Consider the following 21,702-nt stretch of genomic DNA (forward strand, 5'->3'; position numbering starts at 1 on the left):
CATAATAATACAAAAGTGGTACACAATATCAGTGCAATACGACCCGCCGTGGCTGCTCAGTGGCTATGGTGTTGGGCTGCTGAGCACGAGGTCGCGGGATCGAATTCCGGTCACGGCGGTCGCATTTCGATGGGGCCGAAATGCGAAAACACCCGTGTACTCAATTTGGGTGCACGTTAAAGAACCCCAGGTGGTCGACATTTCTGGAGTCCTCCACTACGGCGTACCTCATAATCAGAAATGGGTTTTGGCACGTAAAACCCCATATTTTTTTTTCGGTACCATACAATTCACTGCGGAGGCATAAGAAAATTAGGATTTTTTGGCAGAGCATTCCACTCGGCAATCATCTTTGAAAAAAGGAAAAAGGACTGAGCTAGTCTAACTTTTTCAGTTTGTGTTTTAAGAAACCTAACTTCCTTCGTGCCGTACAACATATATGATCAATGTACTTCGTCCATTTGAAACGTCAATTAAGTTAAGGTGACACCTAACTACTTGAATTGTGCTGCCTAACGAATTGTTATCCAATGTTGTATGTGAAAGCTAGCGTGTTAATCTTATTAGCGACGCTTAGATGGACAGTTTTATCAATATTTATAAACAGTTCCCAATTTTCCCACCATAATGCCAATAATTTGAAATTGTCATTAAGCATGATTTAATCGGAGAAACAAATAATAGGTTTATAAATCACGCAGTCGTCTGCGAACAGTCTGATTGCACTGGTTTCCACTGCTTGTACAAGGTCGTTAATATAAATATTAAATAACACTGATACCGCTTCGCTAAGTAAGAATTAACCCAATTAATTATATATGAAGGATTGCCAATTAATTTCATTTTCATAGCTTATCGTGTGGTGCTCTGTCTAAATCCGTGGAGTAATCCAAAAAGATCAGGTCAACCTGACCACCGCTATCAAGTATTTCGCAAGTTCATCAACTGCAACTAATAAACAAAAACTTCATAGTCATACCCAAAGTCAAGGAAGATAAATACCTGTGTGTATACATAAATGAAGGAGAGACTTACTCAAGCACCCACCAAGATAATCTGAAAATGAAGGGGAAGCGGAATGCAGCAAGAATGAAACATATAGCACTTTGGGGCTACAATAAATATGAGGTGGCGCGAGAAATTTGGAAATGAGTAATGGTGCTAGTGGTAACGCTCGCAAATGCCATTCTGTGCTTAAAATCAGAGATCATGTCGGGGTTGGAAGTTAGTCGGAGGTCAGTCCGATTGGCAATGGGGGAGGGGGGGGGGGGGGGGGGCGAGGCACGGTATAACCTACAAATGAGGCAGTGCAGGGTGACGTGGGTTGGGCCTCTTTTGAAGTGAGAAAAGCGCCGAGCAAAATCAATTTTGAAAAGCCGCTCAAGAATATGGATGCAAATAAATGGGCGGCTAAAGCACAAATATATGTACTTAACAGGGATAGGCGGGCTAGTTGGTGGTCGATATTGGAATGCATCATATGTAACCGCGCAAACAACAAATGACAAAGAAGCAAACACACAGGACAGGCGCGCTTGTCCTGTGTGTTTCCTTCTTTGTCATTTGTTGTTTGCGCGGTCACATGATGCATTGAAATATATGTACCTCAAAAGCGTGGACACAGAATGGAGGAAGAGGTCAAGAAAGTTGGCAACAAAGTACAGGATGTACTTGAGAAGTGACAACCCGCAGTCATCAAAAAGAAAGTACGAGAAACGGAGACGGTAGATTGGATGCATAGGATATAAGCCAAAAATACCATATAGAGGTTTACAAGTATGGTGAGAAAGAAATCAGGGTTGGAAATTTCGTACGGTAACGCAAAGGACAGTGCCTCGCTATTTTAGGCCCGAGGTGGCTGCCCGAGGGCAAAAATATACCGGACAATACATTCGCTGCAAGGTGAGGCGCCTCACCCTGCACCTGCGCACGTGCCTGCAGCAGCAAAAGTCCGGAGACGACTCGGCAAATCGTACTGGAATGCCACGTTCGTTACCCAGCAAGAACCGCAGGGAACGTCCACCTCCCGGAAGCGCTGGGACTCAGAGAGAATGGAAACATTAACCGTGGTCAGCAGATGACATGAGCAAGCGACGTTTAGAGTATTGGTAAAAAAAAAAAGAGAAGGGACGAGATGATAGAACCGGGGACGTAAACACGGTTAACGCTACAGCATAGAGATAGAAAAGAGAAGAAATTAAGCACAGATAGACAAAATGCTAGACTGCAATATGTGTAGTAAAATCTGATTAGCTCAAGTATACTCAGCGACTATTTGTCGCCGATCCGTTTCGAAGGGGATGCCTATAGAAATCGTCATCACTATCGTTATCAAACTCGCACTCCGTGAAACATTGTTGTTGGAGTTGAAGTTATAATCGAGAGACACCGCTGACACAAAATGGTAATAGTAATAATAATTATTATTGCTATTATTATTATTAAGGGCACCATGTTCATGTGAAAGTTGTCAAGTTCTTCCTGTCTTTCCACGTCACACCCAAAAAATGTTCCACGCGGATAATTTTTCTTACCTCGAGAAATGTTTATTAAAATTTCACTAATGCGAAAAGAAAAATAAATATCCATATGATTTCAGCGAGCCTTAAAGCTTCTGAAACTATCGAGGCTCTGATAGCTCCTCAGCTACAGGTACGATTCATCCTCAAATGCACTCTATGGCAGAAGTTTAAAAAAATCAGTAGTTCTTACTTATTGTGGCTCCTATTCAATGGAACAAGAGGCCCTGTCTGCTGCTTTGGCCGGATATTGCTAAGGTAACGGGTACTTACATACACACCGTTTGCGGAGCATATGCACGGTCGTCGACTATTTGTGGAAACACATTAATAGCATTCAAGCGCTTATGGAAGCTTCAGATCAATTTTTCATATTTGCGTTAGACGAGTTATTAGGCGTTGGCCACTTGGGGAAGGAGCCCTCGCCACACAAGTTCCCCTCGTTACTTTATGGGTGCAAACGGCAAAATAATTACTTACACACGCGCTCGGGCAATCCCGGATGTTCCTGCACGCCCTATACGCTTGCCATATGCTATCGTCGCGGGCGTCCTGTGCGCGTGCTTTTGAAGACAAGCTCTTCTTTGCTAACGTCACACAGGTTTGACGTGTCTAGGATCTGGCTATCTTGTAATCACTTCCAGAAAAAACAAGGTCAGCCAAGTGACGACGCCAAAAAAGACAAGGTCGACGTAATTGCGCGTGAAATACGAAACCAGTAAGATACGAAATGAGTGAATAATAACATGAAGCAGAGATAAAAATAGCCAGAATAGAGAGATATAGGGCGCTATAACGTAAAGCTCTTCCAAACTTTTTTATTCCAATTCAGTAATGAGCCCTCCGCAAAAGGCCAAAAACTTTTTTGTGCCACCCCCACTTCGCCTGTCGGTCACGCGACGTCACGTAAACCGTGATAGCTCCCCATCTGATATGACGCGTGCACTCTGTTTATGCATGATAGGACTGAAAAAAATCAAAAATAGTTATTTCTGACTCGACGCCTTTTCGCCAGTAGCCCTCGGCTACCTGCCTGTCACGTGACGTCAGAAAACCGCGAAAACTCACTGCGTCAAAGTGACGTGCGCGCGTTAAAGATGCATTAATGTGCCGAACAAAACTGAATCTTTCTCTGAATACCCACAGGCTACCCCGTTCCGAAAGGAATAAAAGAAGGCTGTCGCCGATCGCTCAGGCGCTGGCTACTCGCACCTGCCGGAGAGCCATGGGTTTATTTGCGTTTAATAAAACTTCTTGCGTGGCCGTGTAACGTTTTCGAGCACTTTCGGCGCGTTTACGACCTCATTCTGCGATCTCTTCTTTGCTCAGGATCCGTTTTAGCGTCATTCTTAAGCTTCCGTTCCATGCCGCGGCGATTTTCGACCAGCCACCGCAAGATAAGTAAGGGAAAACGGACCAATCACAGACGCCAGCAACACCCTCTTCATCCGGTAATCGATATTCAGTGAACTGGCTCGGCCCCATCGAATCCCTCTCCACTTGAGCGCGCTCCTCGCCTCTTATCAGCCAATTAGATAAGACAAGCCGCTCAGTGTAGGCAATGCTATTCGTTTTTAAAGTAAACAAAAGTGACCTCCTATAATCGAGGAGAGCGTTTGATTGGTCTGTTTAGACAACCCTGCGGGTCGCCGCCCGATGCATGCGTCGACGGTTACGCAAATTTGACGTCAAGAGATTGGAATAAAAGCATAATGGCTAGTTTTACAATATAGGGCCCATAGTCAACATTTGGTCATCGAATCATTTTAACCACCATATACGCCGACCTTGTCTTCTATAGCATCGACGCTTCGTTGATGATTTCTTTTTGTTTCTTCGCTTCTTTCCATTTGGTTAATTTCGTCGCAATATTTAGCATATAATTTCCCCAGAGTGTAAGAACCAGTTGTATGAAATATGTCCCATTGGGGGGGCAATGCACACTTCTCTCTACTTGACGATTATTTCACGCAATCATCTTGCCTGCCATTGCACAGGTTGTTTGCGCATAGAGGGGAGCTTGTCATTTGAGGCATTAATTACGGCGCACTAATATTGCTCCTGCACGGTATATATCAGAGCAAGCTTATACATGTCACCTGCTCTTCAGACTCATATTGTCTTCTCGCTGCCTCTGCACGCGTACATGCTCATTACGCAGGCTAGCAACTCACACGATCTATAGCTGATTGCGCACGCGCCGGCAGAAACTTGTCCAGGGCGCCTGGAAAAGTGAAGTAACTTGTGCGCCCGTCACGAAGAGGCGTGAAAGAGGCACAGCGAGCAGCTCAGACTCGGCTTGAAAAGAAACGCTTGCTGTGACTGTGCGCGCGAACCGGAGGCGAAAATTAGTGCAGGCCATTTCACTTGCCTTCCGGCAAATTCTCCATCAACTTTTCTTGCGAAATCGCTCGTTTATATCGCTCTCTGTTTCTTTTGAGGACGCACTATAAATCGCCTGATGGATGCCCCCTTGCATTTCGTCCACAAAAAAAGCAAACCACACGCGTATGGAGCAGTCTATATGTACTTTGCAGCGCTGTTTCGCAACTATGCGGAATAACGGCTATATATAGTTTTGCCTCTCCCTCATAGATAGAGATCTTTGTACGCATGCAAGTGCATGTGCACTATGTGGAAATGAGGACAGCGCAATCTGAATTGAAAGCATTAACCCATTGTCATGTGTTATATGTATACATTTGTTTCACGTTTCTTTTTTTTTTTGTGGTATATTTGCCCCTTAATATACGAAAACAACATCTTATAGATCCCTAGGTTCGTCAAAAAAAAAGTAAGAACAGAATGCTATCAAAAGTTAAGTTACATGGGTATAGGCAGTACCGGAGATTTCGTTACCACTGCTAGATATATGACAAAAATGGGCCCCTTTTCACGAAAAAGTTCTTAAGCTAGCATTGTTCGTAAGAGGAGGTGCCAGGTAATCCCGATAGTGAACATGTTATTAGAGAAGGTGGTTGGCCAATCGCATACCGCTCTGGTGGGACAAAAGCTTTGTGAATTTGGCCCCTGAGCAATATGCAATGTGTATGATCGTTTTCGGGATCCAGCCACTAGACAGCTCTCCATTTTACTGACTATTTAATTTTGCATATAGCAGAAGAACAAATGAGTTAGGTTAGCATAAGCACCGGGGAATTTATTTCATCAACACTAGCTACAATGCTTGGTTACTGAATAAACTTCTTCGCGTCGTTGCTTATACAGAACGCCTCCCACCAGGGAAGCAGAACTCGAAACACTTCTCGGGGCCACTTTTTCGTGCTACTCATTGTTTCCGTTGATTCGCGAAGAGTACTTCAAAATCGTGTACTTCGTTTCAGCGACGGTCATTGCTTGCTCTTTTCGGCAGGTAGCTTTTCTCACTGCCATCGCAGATTCTCAGTATATTTTTGGAACACTTTCACTGTTCCAGCGCTCATTGTCGCGCGTACGGCACTTACGCTCGGCTGTCCGTTGAATGGTGAGGGGAGGAAACAGAGTGTGCAAGTTTCCTGCATTTCATTGTTTTGCTTATCACTAAAGACTCGCAGCGTTTGGAAACGCGCGCATGTGGTGCCCGTGCCACATTATTTTCGATTTTTGGTTTTCGTTCCTGGAGCGGAGCATATGCTGGGTTAAAAGAGTTTTTGCAACGGCGAACTCAAGCGGCTTGCGCACGCTAAGAGGAGCTTAGCGTGTGCGCGGAAAAATAATAATTCAATAAATAAACAAAACTGGAACTTCAGTGGCATACACAAGATCCCCCAACTCTTTTGTGCGCTGGGAGGATATCGTCCTCGAAATTTGTGCTCGCCCTTTTGAACGCTTCGCATTCTGTTTAGTTTAGCGAGAGTACGTAGCGATGGCGGGGAAGGCAAAGATGGCCGGTGTGAATGGTGCGGGGCTAAATATAAACACGTGCCTTTACGTAGAAATGTTGTCTACTTAATAGAAGCTCAATTCCTGTCGACCGCCGAAAATATATTTCTGACCGAGCGCCAGGCTTTCACCTCTGAAAGTGGAAAGCAATTTCACCTCCGTCCCCTACTTGCAGTTTCAAACAAAGCAAAGAAAAATACGCGAGTTTCGCACGGCGTTGACCTCCGCTTTCATTTATGTGTTGGGCGCATACTCCCCGGGAGAAGTTGGCGAAAGAAATTGGGGGGATAAGTGTGAGCCCGAGAGCTTGGCGCAACTCGCCCAAAGTCTCAACTTCATTTCTCGACTCGAGCACGATGAAGAGCCAGGGAGAGGGCGGCGGGGGCTTCTTCCCTCGCTGATCGTCCGGCGGGGCGGCGGTCGAGGGACCGCGACGAGGGCTTTTCCACGGAGGGGCCGACGGCCTCCTAACTTCGCCAAACCAACCCGGGGAGGTGACGAGAGAGGGAGGGCTTCCTCGGCTCACGCCGGCGTGAAATTGCTAATTTACGCGCGTCCGCCGTCGTCGCGCCCGACGCACCGCCCTCCGCTGCTTGTCGTAGGCTTCCCCGCCCTACACCGTATTGCATATACAAACAAAAGCAATATTACTAATAACATTTTTTTAAAAAAAATGAGAGAACGCATTGTCCTCCCCCTAGTTCGCAGTACCGCCGGACCGGGGCATCGACGACGGTCTGCGCGTGGCGCGTGTTGGCCGCGATGATTTACGCGGGGCGCATAATTGCAGGTAGTCCGTGTAGCACCTCTGGCGCAAGTGCAGCGAACTCGCGCGGGTTCGGAAACGCAGAAATGGCGCGTGCCGGACTTCGAATGCGGCGTTTCGCGCGCGCTCGAACGCCGTCGTCTGCAACGCGCGTGCGTGCCGCGCGCTGCCCTTCTATTTACGCAGCCAAGGGAGCCCATGGCTCGCTCGCGGGCCCACTCGGCCGAATTGCGTCGTGACGCTGCCGCGGGCGTCATTCACCCATGAGTGGTCGCCGTTCGTCCGGTGAACGACGCGCCGCCCGAAGCCGATCGTTTCGCGCATGGTTATACCCGCTCGGCGCACTCACGCATTACCAGCCTTGATCAGGCAAAGCAAAGCAAAACAAAGAAGGAAAGAAAGAAACATATACTCGCAGCCGCGGGGTGCTATACGACGTATGGCGAGGACCGCGGTCACTAAAGTTTCCTTCCAAATAGGCGCACATTTCTGGTTCCGTTAACTTTGGCTGGCGCCCGAAGCGCGCGAGGTGTCGCAAGCCGGCCGCCGCAGCCGCCAGCCAGCTGAACGTTTCGCGGAAAAATAAAAAGGACCGCAGGAAAACAGCGGCCCAATGCCGTGCTGCCTGCGCGCAAATCTCCTGCTCCTTAGGCTTCCCTCCGAGACAGGCCATTAAATTCGCGTTGCAACACGAGACGCGCGCGCGGTAGCTCACGGATTGCCGTGCCACGCGCAGGGCGTCGTGTTTACGCCGCGCAGTTTTCTCCGGCCGGCCAGGGGGCACGCTGAATTACGCTCCGCGTAATCGGAGACCCTCCTTTCGGGCCGCTCTCTCTGCGCCCCCCCCCCCCCGCCCCCGCGCCCCCAACGACCTGTCTCCCGTGTTCTTTCCATGCCATTTTTATCACTGCTTTTTTCTTCCTTCTGTGCACTCGAATGCCGCCTTCGGTCTTGTGCGCCTTTCCTACTCGATTTTTATTTATTTATTTATTTATTTATTTATTTATTTATTTATTTAATGCTGTCCCCATATGTAGTATATTCGTCTATCGATATATATGAGAGCACATGAAAAGCTTCCGTCCAATGGTGTCATTACATTACGTCAAGTCATCTACAGTGATAGGGGTTTGAGGGCGATTAGAAATGCAGGTAAAGAAAAAGAAAACCGAGAGCGGAAAAAAAAAAACACCTTGATGTAAAAGTTTCCGTCCAAAAGGGTTGCAAGATGAAGTTTTTATGCTCTTGCGTTCGAGGCTATATAATTTTCCCCGCAGAAATGCATACCACTCATCATCCACAGCTGCGATGCGCACCTATGTTTTATTTCTTTATCTTCCTTTAGCAATTTAAAGCTGCTTTCTTTCACGTCCCACATCCCATATTTATTTCTGGATGCTTTGCGAGCTCTGAGCCCTGTTCCTGTATACGCTCCCCATTTCGGCAATGCATCAAAAGAAAAAAAAAAGAACCCTAGCATCGCTAATTCTCTAAGCATGCGCTATCATATATATAGATTGTGACGTGCGCCACCTTCCACGCTTTAATTAATCAATGCGACGTTTCTGTATACAGCTCGTGTCTCTTACAAACTCGCGATTTAGTGCACACTGTAACGGGCGCTCGCGTACGCTCAACACGCCTTGTTGTTTTCTGTTGGATACTTCAAAAGGGGGCGAAGTCCGCCTATAATGCGATAAAGAAATGCGTGACGGATGATGGCATCGATCGAACCTACGTTTTCCACCACAGCACGCCTGTTGCTCTAACCATTACGCCTCGATCGAAACGTCTGGTGCGTGTGTCGCAAATCAGTTTCTCGCATTCTTTCCTCGTGACAGCTATGGCGCTTTGCAACGCTGTGCCAGACTGCACTGCATTCGGGAATCGGCCCATAATTTCTGTTAGATACATTTAAAGTAGGTGAAGCCAGCCTGTATTGCTATCTCATTAAAACTTTCCGTATACACATCGATTCTCCGGTATACGCGCACCCTTAATGGGCATATATGACGCAGACGTCGCATATAGTGGAAGGTTTTGAACTTATTTTTGTCCCTCTCTGGAGATTATTTAACATGCACCTTAACCTTGTGGGCATAAATGTTCCTACATTTCGCTCACATAGAAGAGCAGCCCCTGTAACTCTGAACCGAACTCGCGACCTTGTGCTCAGAAGCAACACGTTATAGCCCCTGTGTTACTATGGCGAGTAGCACTATACATCAAAGACGAATAAATCATCAAAAAAAAAAAAAAAAAAGGCGACACGAAGCATTGAAGTAGCTGTGTACAACTTTTTACAATGCGCTTTTTTTCCAGATAGCTCACAGGCTTAATTCGAGCGACTGTGGTAACATGCAGGAAATAAAGTGGCGTGCGATTAGGCACGATAATTTAGCTACCCCGCTTATTGTGCCTTGCGAAATCCCGTCAAAAACTACCCACCAACCACATCAGTTGAAGCTTAGGATAACTAACCAGATCGAACATTATTGCACTGCAAAAATGCTAACAGTACTTCTCCAAAGTGTTGCAGTTGTGGGATTTAAATAGTTATTTCTTCTTTCTTAAATTCGATGAATGTTGCCTTAAAGACACCAGTAGGGAAAAAAATGACATAAATGGGGACAACCATGCCTCATGCGAGAACTTCAGGTTTGAGAATTAACGAGTGATTTCTTCCGAAACCACTCTTCATTTTCGCATAGAAAGTTGAAAGGTGTTTTCAAAAGGTTTCACTGATACTTTCCACGACTCACATGGCTTTTGTTTCCCGTCGATCCGCGTCGGTACTCGTAATGGGCTTGCCTTGGCTGGATGGCGTGAGTGCAGCCGTTTGATGTTACGAACCTCATCGGAATAAGCTGCAGAAGCACGCTTGCCGAGCGTCATTACTTTTCTTTCTTTCTTTCTTTCTTTCTTTCTTTAACTTATGCATGAGTTACGCGCCAACCACGGATAGCAAGAAGAGAGACATCAATACAAAGGGAGGGAGATAGAAACAAGTGGAGACTGCGAGATGCGGTGGTACCACAAATTCGCTGCATGTTTCTTTCTTACGTTCATTCTTTTCTTCTTCCATGCCACGTCGTCCGTTCTGCCGCGCCAAAAGTACACGCGCGGGCTGTTTCTGAGCTCATGAACAAAGGCTCGACTCTGTTCGACGAGACCGCCCGTTTCGCTGCAGTCTTCGCATCCGCATCCTTGATGATTTCGATTTCTTTATTTCTCTTCTTCCTTCCAACTCCCCCGGTCTGTTCGGGCCTCATTTTTACGGCCAATAAAAGTTATACCGCGCCGCTGTTTATAGGAGCGTGTCACGGAACCGGCAACTTTTTTCTCGCTCCTCGGGGGAGCCTTCAATTACGGCGGTTTCGGGCGCACCTCTCGCCGCCTCCCAGGAGTAAAACGGGGGGCCCCGAATAACGCGCGCGGTGCTGTTGCGGGAGGCGGGAAAGGGTAAGACCGCGCACACGTCCTCCAAGAGTTACGGCATGAACGCTGCGGCGGCACCGCTGGCGCAGACTCGTTTCGGCGCGGGCACGCGGCGTGCGTTTCGTAATTCTTGACTGGATTAAGTTTAGGAACCGTATAGAAACTCTCCGTGACACCCTCGCGCGGGCCCGCGAGCTCGTCGCCGCGGCGTCCGCCCGTACGTATCCCGGCGAGCACGCGCGACTTATTCTTCGACTTGTCTCTTCTCTCTGCGGCGCGCCGACTCTTCACTGGGAGAGGCGGCAGCTTTGCATGCTTACCGTTACTATCGCCTGGCCTGGCGTTCGTAATAGGGTCTCCCAGTGCCCGTATGTGTGCGTGTTTTACTGATGAGTACGTATTTTCCGAGAACAACAATAATGGCATTCGCTGCTGTTTTATGTCTTTTATTTCGCTGTCCGGAAATTGGGAATGCCGAAGCGAAACTCTCGCCATTACGCCGTTAACGGGAAAAAAGAAGAATGCTCAGATGCTTTTGTGCAAGGTGTGCCATGCGTTCGGCTGAGATGTAACGTGGAAAATGATCGGCCTTTAGATGGGGTTTCACGTCACGAAGCAACAACGGTGGCGAAAGACGCCGTATTGTTATTAATTTCATCCCCTGGGGTTCTGTACCGTCGATTCAATTATCGGTAGACAACTACTTTTGCATTCCGCCGCAAGTGAGATCAGGCCGCCGCGATTGGCAATCCAACTCACGACCTCGTACTCAGAACGCCGTTATTCACTGAGCCCCCCATATAGGCGCTTCGACTGCGGGGGGGGGGGGGGGGGGGGGGGGGGGGCGGCTCCGGTTCCCGAGCCCCCTCCACAATATAAAGCCGTCATTTCAGCGATCAATTCTTCAAGGTCATACGAAGTTTCTTCAAGTGCAAGAAACATATATAAAGATTGTATTCCGATTATTCTTACGCCGACCTTCTCCTCCGTCCCCGAAAGAGGGATTCTCTGCTCTAACAAATGTGGCCCTAACGCAGTTTCCGTTACGGGCTCCCGTTTCACGCAACACGAATCAGTGCGCTACGTGTGCAAGGCACATCACGTGGCATGCAGCTTCTCTTCATTTCCTATTGAGCCACCGACTCGGAGGGGAAAACTGCGAGTGACAATGTGACACGCGACACCGGAGGAAGTCTCAGTTTGCTGCACCACTATGCGCGCCGCTAGCGCTCTCTTTTTTCACGCGTTTAACGTGCCTACTTCAACATAGCTTCCACGAGGAAGTGTTCTCAACGCCAAATATTACTCTGATTTCTCGGCATACGGGTGGAGGCGGGTATCGCTCTGTATATTGCCCCCCCCCCCCCCTCCGGGAAAATGAGCTCTCCGCCTATGGAGCCGTAATATGGCGAAAGGACGTGATCGCCACAGCCTATAAAAGGTGGATGCAGTTCGCGTGACGAACCACGAGATTTCAGTGTCGCATTTTGTGCTAAAACGTGTTGCAGCGTCTGTTCGCATTGTTCTTCCGAATCTTGGCGATTAATGGTCCTAAGACTATAGCTGTATCGCGTTCCTCGGTATCGCTGATACAATAATCGGGCGAATTCTCTGTCGCTGGCATGTTATACTCGTGAAATGCTTCCCTCGTGAAAAAGATGCCTTTGAGCGCGCATCCCACAGGTAACACCGGAAGAAGTAAAGAAAGCCTTGGGAGATATGCAAAGGGGGAAGGCAGCTGGGGAGGATCAGGTAACAGCAGATTTGTTGAAGGATGGTGGGCAGATTGTTCTAGAGAAACTGGCCACCCTGTATACGCAATGCCTCAGGACTTCGAGCGTACCGGAATCTTGGAAAAACGCTAACATAATCCTAATCCATAAGAAAGGGGACGCCAAAGACTTGAAAAATTATAGACCGATCAGTTTACTGTCCGTTGCCTACAAAGTATTTACTAAGGTAATTGCAAATAGAATCAGGAACACCTTAGACTTCCGTCAACCAAAGGACCAGGCAGGATTCCGTAAAGGCTACTCAACAATAGACCATATTCACACTATCAATCAGGTGATAGAAAAATGTGCGGAATACAACCAACCTTTATATATAGCTTTCATTGATTGCGAGAAAGCGTTTGATTCAGTCGAAACCTCAGCAGTCATGGAGGCATTGCGGAATCAGGGTGTAGACGAGCCGTATGTAAAAATACTGAAAGATACCTATAGCGGCTCCACAGCCACCGTAGTCCTTCATAAAGAAAGCAACAAAATCCCAATAAAGAAAGGCGTCAGGCAGGGAGATACGATCTCTCCGATGCTATTCACAGCGTGTTTACAGGAGGTATTCAGAGACCTGGATTGGGAAGAATTGGGGATAAGAGTTAATGGAGAATACCTTAGTAACTTGCGATTCGCTGATGATATTGCCTTGCTTAGTAACTCAGGGGACCAACTGCAATGCATGCTCACTGACCTGGAGAGGCAAAGCCGAAAGGTGGGTCTAAAAATTAATCTGCAGAAAACTAAAGTAATGTTTAACAGTCTCGGAAGGGAACAGCAGTTTACAATAGGTAGTGAGGCACTGGAAGTGGTAAGGGAATACATCTACTTAGGACAGGTAGTGACTGCGGATCCGGATCATGAGACTGAAATAATCAGAAGAATAAGAATGGGCTGGGGTGCGTTTGGCAGGCATTTTCAGATCATGAACAGCAGGTTGCCATTATCCCTCAAGAGAAAAGTTTATAACAGCTGTGTCTTACCAGTACTCACGTACGGGGCAGAAACCTGGAGGCTTACGAAAAGGGTTCTACTTAAATTGAGGACGACGCAACGAGCTATGGAAAGAAGAATGATAGGTGTAACGTTAAGGGATAAGAAGAGAGCAGATTGGGTGAGGGAACAAACGCGAGTTAATGATATCTTAGTTGAAATCAAGAAAAAGAAATGCGCATGGGCAGGACACGTAATGAGGAGGGAAGATAACCGATGGTCATTAAGAGTTACGGAATGGATTCCAAGGGAAGGAAAGCGTAGTAGAGGGCGGCAGAAAGTTAGGTGGGCGGATGAGATTAAGAAGTTTGCAGGGACAACATGGCCACAATTAGTACATGACCGGGTAGTTGGAGAAGTATGGGAGAGGCCTTTGCCCTGCAGTGGGCATAACCAGGCTGATGATGATGATGATGATGATGAGCGCGCCAGCCTATTTCTGGAAGCTCCGCTCCTAACGGTGCCACGAAGTGAGCCCTTCCTTAGGAACGAGTCTCTTCGACGCAAGTGAAAGTCGCGAGGATTTTCCCCGTTATTTAAAGTCGATTCCCGAGGTTACGCGTCGTGCTTATACTGCGCCCTAATTTGAGCCGTTGGCGTAAGGTTATGAATGTATAGTTAAAGAAACCTCGAGCGTCCCTCACTGCCTCGCGTTGGCTTCACTGCTGAATTAAGTGAAACTAAGTGAAATAGTCAATTAAACAATATCTCTGTGTTGAACTTCTAAACAGAGAGAAGGAAAGATGGCGAGTCGTAGTTGTGCCCATGGTTGCCAACCCTACAGGTGGGAAAGGAGGAAAGAGTGTGGGCGCCGCTGCAGATGAATGTTCACTCACGTGGTCACTCACAAGCGCTCGTATAGTCCATATGTCTTCAGGAATTAAGGTCATTTAACGTTTGGTGGCCCTGTGCGTACTAGCCAAGGTCTCAGTACCTTCGCTTCCGAGGACGGTCCGTCGACTACGCGGCTGAGACTATAACACGCAGAGCACCGTTGACAGTAAAATCATGGACAGTGATGCAGAGTGTGCTCTGTAATTTCGTCAAATCTAACTCGTGAAGCGTGGCATGCGACGCTGTTGGTCGCTCTGATGAGAATTGAATAATTGAGGAATTAATGAACTCTTGGAACACTCACATTTAGGCGATTCTTACGTAGCAACAGCGGTCGCTCGGAAAATCAAGTGAAATCGACAGTGGTACGGCAGTCATTGAAATTCTAGCCCGAGCTCCTTGTGACAGAATAAAGTGTGGGAAGGGCCGACCCAAGCTGTTGGAACTTAATTTTAAAAAAGGATTGGATTACCTTCCTAATAAAAGATAACGCCACGTGACGACTTCTGTAGTCTTCACAAAAAAGAAAAGTTCAAGTGTGCGAAAATGTGGCCAAAATTTTGTCGTCACTCTGGCGTAATAGGCACCGCGACATGGCATGAAATCGAATAAGTCAAGCAAGGACTTCGCTTCCTCTATTATTATTTTTTTCGCTGGACAAGTGCATAGACTAATACGAAAGAAATGTGTCAGTCGGCTGATAATAGTTGGATGCTTCCTTTCCAAGTGTAAATTTAGTTACAGTCTATATTCTGCGCTTAGCAGGTAATACTTACGAAATAAACAATAGAAGAAGCAAAGAAACGGTTTGTGGCGCGCAAAATGAAACATCTTCGTTTACTATAGGCTTCGCTATTGATTAATCCCGTTTCATTGCATCATAAACACAGTGGTCATTATACGTACGTATTTATTCTACGTGTGAAGAAAAAGAGAAAAAGAGCTACATTTGCATAACTGACAAGAAGTGTCCGATAAGAGTACTTAAATATTAGACAAACAGGTCCATAGAAGGATCTTATTTCGCACCAGGAGGCGCATGGCGTCAGGAAGCTAACGGCTAGAAGCGAAAAAGACAGATCGGGAAATACAAATATACAATGCATAGCTCTATGCATGATTTACTTACCTGTCTATCTGTCTGCCCGAGCGTATGGAAATGGAATGAATCATAATAAGCGTACATTTGTCCGTTTGCGTTTGCTCAATTATGGCTCTTTACCGACGCTCTATTTTCTTCGAATGCCAGCTACGGTTGTTTCAGATACCTCCGGGAAAGAGAGGTGTAAAAAAACAAGCAAACAAGCAAGAAACTCTAGCAAACGCCACCAGTATACTGCATAATCAGCAGCATATTCGCCGCAGTATTTATAGAGACTTAATAACCCGAACGTTTGTCCTCTCACGTTGAATTAATCGCGTTCATTTCATCTTTAGATGCCGGGGCATCTTGGTCACTGAAAGGCGTCAGAGTTACACAAATGGTTTCGGAAAGCCGCGGGCAAAGATATGCGCTGACAGCGTATCTTCTCGGTTTACGTGTTTTGCATTCGCAGATACGACGAGCTTGACGTTCCCCCAATACAGCATTTGCGTCTAAGCGCGCTTAGACGCAAATCATCGCAAATCAGACTCAAATCAGACGCAAATCAGACGCGTTCATCAATAGGATTTATGCACATGATCCGTTAATTAATGTACATCTAAAATGATATCTCACGTGGCTCTCTCTCGCTGATTCCGCTGTTTCCTTTACTGTGTTCCCGCTACTTCCGTCGAAAATACCGCTATATTTGTCGCGCTGTGTTTGCAGCGTGCGGGCGTCTTACGGCTTCTGTGAGAAGACAGTTAAATTGATGCAGCCAGGTATGCTAACGTTGGTTCGCCCCGCTGTACTTGCCACAAGAACGCCAAATCGTTTCGACCCATTTAACATTGCCCTTGCAGAACCGCTAGGGTACCTTCTGTTGTTGGTGTCATTATTATTATTGTTATTATTATTATTATTATTATTATTATTATTATTATTATTATTATTATTATTATTATTATTATTATTATTATTATTATTATTATTATTATTATTATTATTATTATTATTCCTTCTTCTAGTGACTGCGTATAGCAATCTTTGCCGCACCACCGCTAGTCAAGGTGACGTTCACTTTCCTCCAGTTCCTCTCGCAGAATAAGGGACGCTTGGCTCGCATGCCACAGTATTTCACAATGAATGCACGAAGGAAACGAAGCCAATAAGAAAACGGCAGTTGAAGAGGAACAATAAAAAAGTGTGTGAGGGGTGGGGGACAAACAAGGTCCGCGAAACTGAAGGGCGAGTATATTGCTTCCACCACAATCAAACGAATGCGACGAAATGATAGAGCGAATAAGGGCCGGGGTTACCCGCAGTCGCGGCTTCCACGGCCGTTATCCGCCGAGCTCCCGGTGGCGCTGTAACGTTGTTAGCCCGCAGAGCGGCAGGCGGGGACGCGTGTCATTTGGCCCATGTCGCAGACGCGTCCTTTTCTTGCCTCCGGGATTCTCTGTCCCGCGCGCTTCTTGCAGCTATGTGTATTTGCGCTTGCGCACAGACCACGAACTGATTGGTTGCCGCGTGACCTTCCGCCCCCTCCTTCTCTCAAACGGTGCACGCTGTTTCGAAACGCCATATGGGACCCCCGCCATCGGCCAGAGCGCCGGTTCGTTTTCAGAGAGTGCTCGGAGGCCAACCTGTGCACTCGGCCTTCCTAGTTGAATGCACAACTGCTGAACTGAACGCCTTGTCGCGAAAAATTCCCCCTTCTCTTACTAGCAATCCATTCGAGTAGGTCGCCTGACACTGAATCCACAGCGCGCTTTGCTGGAGCACTGCTTCCTTTCGTGCCTCTTCGAGGTAGGGCAGCCGCCGCCGACTCGAATTAATGGCAGGAGGGTGATGCAGTGACAGAAGGCTCGAACGCTATCGCCTTCCTAATTGGATCGGCCACGGCCGCAGTGTTGGTTGCGTTGCACACAATGCTGTGCGAGGGAGAGCGCAGGCCAGTGCCGCCACTGCCTGTCTTATACCTTCCTTGTGCGGGGGGAGGGGAGGAGGGGCAAGGTGGGTTATTGCGTTTCCCCTGGCTGCAGCGGCGCTCTTTGTTCTCCACTGCGCGCTGTCGGACCGCCACTCCGCGACCGCTTCCTCGCAGAAGAACCGATTGTCGTCCTCTGGCCCCGAGTGTGTCCAAGATAGAATCCATATCAAATATTAACCGCTGGCACCGTCCTTGCTCCTATTTGTTCCTTTTGGGTTCATTTCGTTTACTCGAGAGTTTCATGGCTGAACAGTAAAAGTAGAAAGAAATGGAAATAAAGATGGACGAAAATATAACAGGAACACAAGAAAGGCGACGCATGCGGAATGAAGCACGTCCAGTTTCTACAGCGCGTGTGTGCCTACAATTAAAAGGGATCGTCGTTTGGGCACCTAATCAATGTCGATGTGCTTTTGCTAATGCCCCGTATTGTGCGCTATGATGGTATGTGAGTGGTTGAACGCCAATACGATGGCGCTGTGTGTGTGCGTGTGCGTGTGTGCGTGTGTGTGCGTGTGTGTGTGTGTGAGAGAGAGAGAGAGAGTAAATCATGCTTTCTTTAGAACTGATGCTTGCCAACCACGAGACTGATTACACTGCTGAAGTGGTACAGTATAGCGTACATGGTCCGAAGTGTTCACAGTTCGTGTGTTCAAGTACCCTAAAGCGCCCACTTTCAATAAGTGTTTGTCCCAGACGCATGAGGAGCAAGAAGTTGACTTGCCTGATGGAGAACAAATGATATTCGCTCACGTTCCGCTTGTATAGTGGGCTCGTTAGCAGAAATAGAATAGCGCAGGGTGGACACCGATACAGGAAAGACACACAACAACACGAGGCGCTTTGTGCCTCGTGTAGTCATATGTCCTTGTGTCGGTGTTTGCCCTGCGCTACTCAATACGAAGGTGTGTACTAACAAGCCAAAATGTGTACCATGGCAGAGATAGGTTTACGTTGCGCTTGTCGCTGCCTTCATGAGCGTGACGCGCACGCGTGGTGGCGTTCCCTCTCGGCGGCAGTTTCCATCCGGTAAGAATAATCACGTCTAACACGCATTGAAAGCTTGAAGTTTCATACTAGCAAAGCATCGGTTATGAGCTCGTAGTTTCTACGCGTTCTGCAGCTAGCATCAGTCGCAGTGTGGCTTCTTGACCACATTCGTTTATAACAGCCTGTACCATTCGTATGGCTTTCTAAGCAGAGTGCGGCGCTGTCGGGCTCCATGCTGCTACCGGCGATTTCCGCGGCCTCGTGGACCTTCCTCGGTCCCACTGTGAATATCGACGAGGCGAGAGCATCCGAGTCAGACGCGAGTGTATACCTCGCGGTGCTTTATACGCTCTGACCCTGCCGGCGCCCGGGTGCCGCAAGCGAGCGTGTAATCCAATCTGCGAGAAACAACGCCACTGCCATGTCCCGCCGGGCTAAGGACGCTCGGCCAATTCGTTGCCGTTCGAGAATTGAGTGGCCTTACAGTTGCTTATTCCGAGCTCGCGTCTGTTGCTTCTGTTTATAGCACCCTGCGCGACTGCTTCCATGCAATCCTTCTCGCCAAATCCGTGCAGTGTTGCGAAAACCGACGCGAACGTCGGGCTCGTGTTTACCAAGTTGTCATTGGGCGGCGTTTGTGCGCTGGCTACTTGCGGCAGCCACTGAGCGAGAGTGCCGTGTGTCCCTGAAACGCCTTATGTGATAGAACCGTCTGTTTGTTTGTGCCTGCGGCCTTCCGCAAGGCTTCGTCACATGCAACCGCGCTCAGCCTGTAGGGCAAATGGGCGGGCAGCGACGACACATGCGAGGTGCCTGCCACACCGGGCCAATCTTGAAAAACCAAGTTACCCCCCCCCCCCCCCATTTTGAGCTTCTTTCTTTCTTTCTTTCTTTCTTTCTTTCTTTCTTTCTTTCTTTCTTTCTTTCTTTTCTTTTTCTTGTTCTTTAATCTTGTTTGCGCACACGTACCTGTGAACGAGCTATATTTTCCAGCCAGAGAAACCCTCCGATCAGTCGGACATTCGGTGAGGTTTTCAATCGGTTGGTCTCTCACCCGCCCACTAACTCGATTAATTATTAATTAATAAGCCTATTCTATTTTGTGACCATCCCTCTAATCTCCAATTTTGCTTCTCATCCATTGGACAGAGTGCCATAATCCCTGCTATCACGGCAGTGTTGCGGCGTACCAGTCAATGACGAGTAGTAAAAAGAGACTGGAAAATGGAACGGAAGCGCCATTACAAGTTATACGGACCCTCGCCATGCAATTTTCACCGTGCTGCGCGCTTGATGTATTTTAGCTTCGTTCATTTGTTCTGTGTTATTTTCTTCTTCTCGCCTTTCAATTATATTTTTGTCTTGTCTGTATCTTCCGTTCTCTTTTTCTTTCGAAATGTTCACACAGCAATCAGCGTGCTCCGATGTCAGATGAAAGGGACAATATTCACAAAAACGCTCTCGCGCCAGCATTGCTCGTAAGAACTAATTTCATCGAATCATTATGCGCGAAATATAATTAGTGAAGGCGGCACGCCAACGACAAAACACCTTTACGATCGAAAAGCTTTCTGAACATATACGGCTACAGGCCTGGGGCTGAATTCGCGAAGGCTTTCGGTCGTGAGGGCCGTTTGCCAATGGCCGGCCTCCTTCTCTAATAATATGTCCGACAGCACGACATACTAGCATCTGCTCTTACGAACGCAAGAACCTTTTTGTGAATACGAGCCCAGGAGTCGCGCTCATAAAGCTTTTCGTTCGTAAATGATGTTTGTGATTGGCCGGTAACCTTCGCTAATAATGTGTCCACCGTCAGGATTGGCTGTCATTTGCTCTTACGAATGCTTCTAGCGTGATAACATTTTTTTTTTGTGTGTGTGAATACGAACGCAGGTGAGCTCATGCGAGAGCGGAAGCTGACAAATGGCGCGCTTCACCGCTAGAAATTTTTGTGGCTGCTCCATATGGATAGTGACTTTCTTCTTTCACACCGTTGGGTGCCTGCCATACTTTTTTGTACTCCAACCAACCAGCCGTGATAGCGAAGCCAACTTTGACAACAGTTTGCCCCGTGCCTACAAACCTACAAACACTGATAGCTTTTCTTGTTTTTGGAGTGTACTGTTCAGTGTATTCAAAGGTGCCAGTGTTAATCAAGAACTCTTTATAGCGAAACATTGGGTTCATTCTTGCCAGTAGTACATGGAACACAGGGGGCTACTTTTTCGTTTCTTATATATATTTTTTTAATTCAGAAGCTTACTTCGCGACATAAAACGGATGAAGCACCTTATGAGTACGCAGGTGTAGCACACATATTGCCCTTTAATCGGCAGGTACTTATATGAATATTGAAATACAGGTCCCGTGTTCCCCCACCACCCAGGAAAAAAAAACAACTTCATACGCTAGAAGTGTTCGTAAGACAAAGTGTCATGGCCGATCGTATACGTGCTGGGCATATCATTGACGAAGTCGCGCGGCCAATAGCAAATCTCACTTACGAACGAAACGCTTTGTGAATTCGGCCCCAGAGATATGCAGACGCATTCAGAAAACAATAATATACATATGAATTGGTTTGCGTACTAGTTTCTTGGCCGGGAGGTAAATTAAAGAAAAAGAGCAAGAAAAAAAAAGAATAAAACTAAATCAGGCCACTTCTTTCTCCCATTCTTCCTGGCATGAGAATGTCGCCTGAACGCGTTCCCACCAAATAAAGCAATTAATCATATACGGTAACTCCACTACACCATGCACGCTGCTGTTGACAGAAGCTTGCAAGAAGGGTGTTTGGCTTAGACCTCCTTCGGTTTCAAGATTTGAGCAACCATGAGAACATGACAATGCGAGTAGCAGAAACTTTGCGCATTCTTCGTATACACTTCACTGATACTATATCACCGTAAATGTACTGCTTCATAAATATTTCCGTTAAATACTTCGAATGATTACCGCGAAACTTGATAAGGAATTTTAGATGATGCGTTATCTACAGCGGTTAGACACACCTATCGCTTTTATATTGATACGTGAGTAGTGAATATTAAGGAAGAAGGCAGCCTTTTTTTTTTCGAGATAATGCTGAAAGCTATTTACATGACATTACTTTATGGTTCATGCAAAGCACCTATGTTTGGTCGCCAATCTATTTTAACTACCATTGTACCGAGACGATACCACATGGGCAGCGGGAAATGCTTAGGAGTGATATAGGCGAGGAGACGTGGTCGACTTTTTAAGAGTCAATGGGCAAGTTTCAGAAATAATTAAAAAAATAGAAGTGTAAAGTTAAACAGTGCGAGATTACCGTATCAATAAAGCATTTACGAAAAAATTCATTCATCCTATATATTACAGGCGGTTTATTTTATTTATTTTACATTCCTCATCCCCTTTGAGGCTATTCCCATGAGAGGGGA

Source organism: Dermacentor andersoni, chromosome 1 (assembly GCF_023375885.2).
Source record: "Dermacentor andersoni chromosome 1, qqDerAnde1_hic_scaffold, whole genome shotgun sequence".
Taxonomy (NCBI): domain Eukaryota; kingdom Metazoa; phylum Arthropoda; class Arachnida; order Ixodida; family Ixodidae; genus Dermacentor; species Dermacentor andersoni.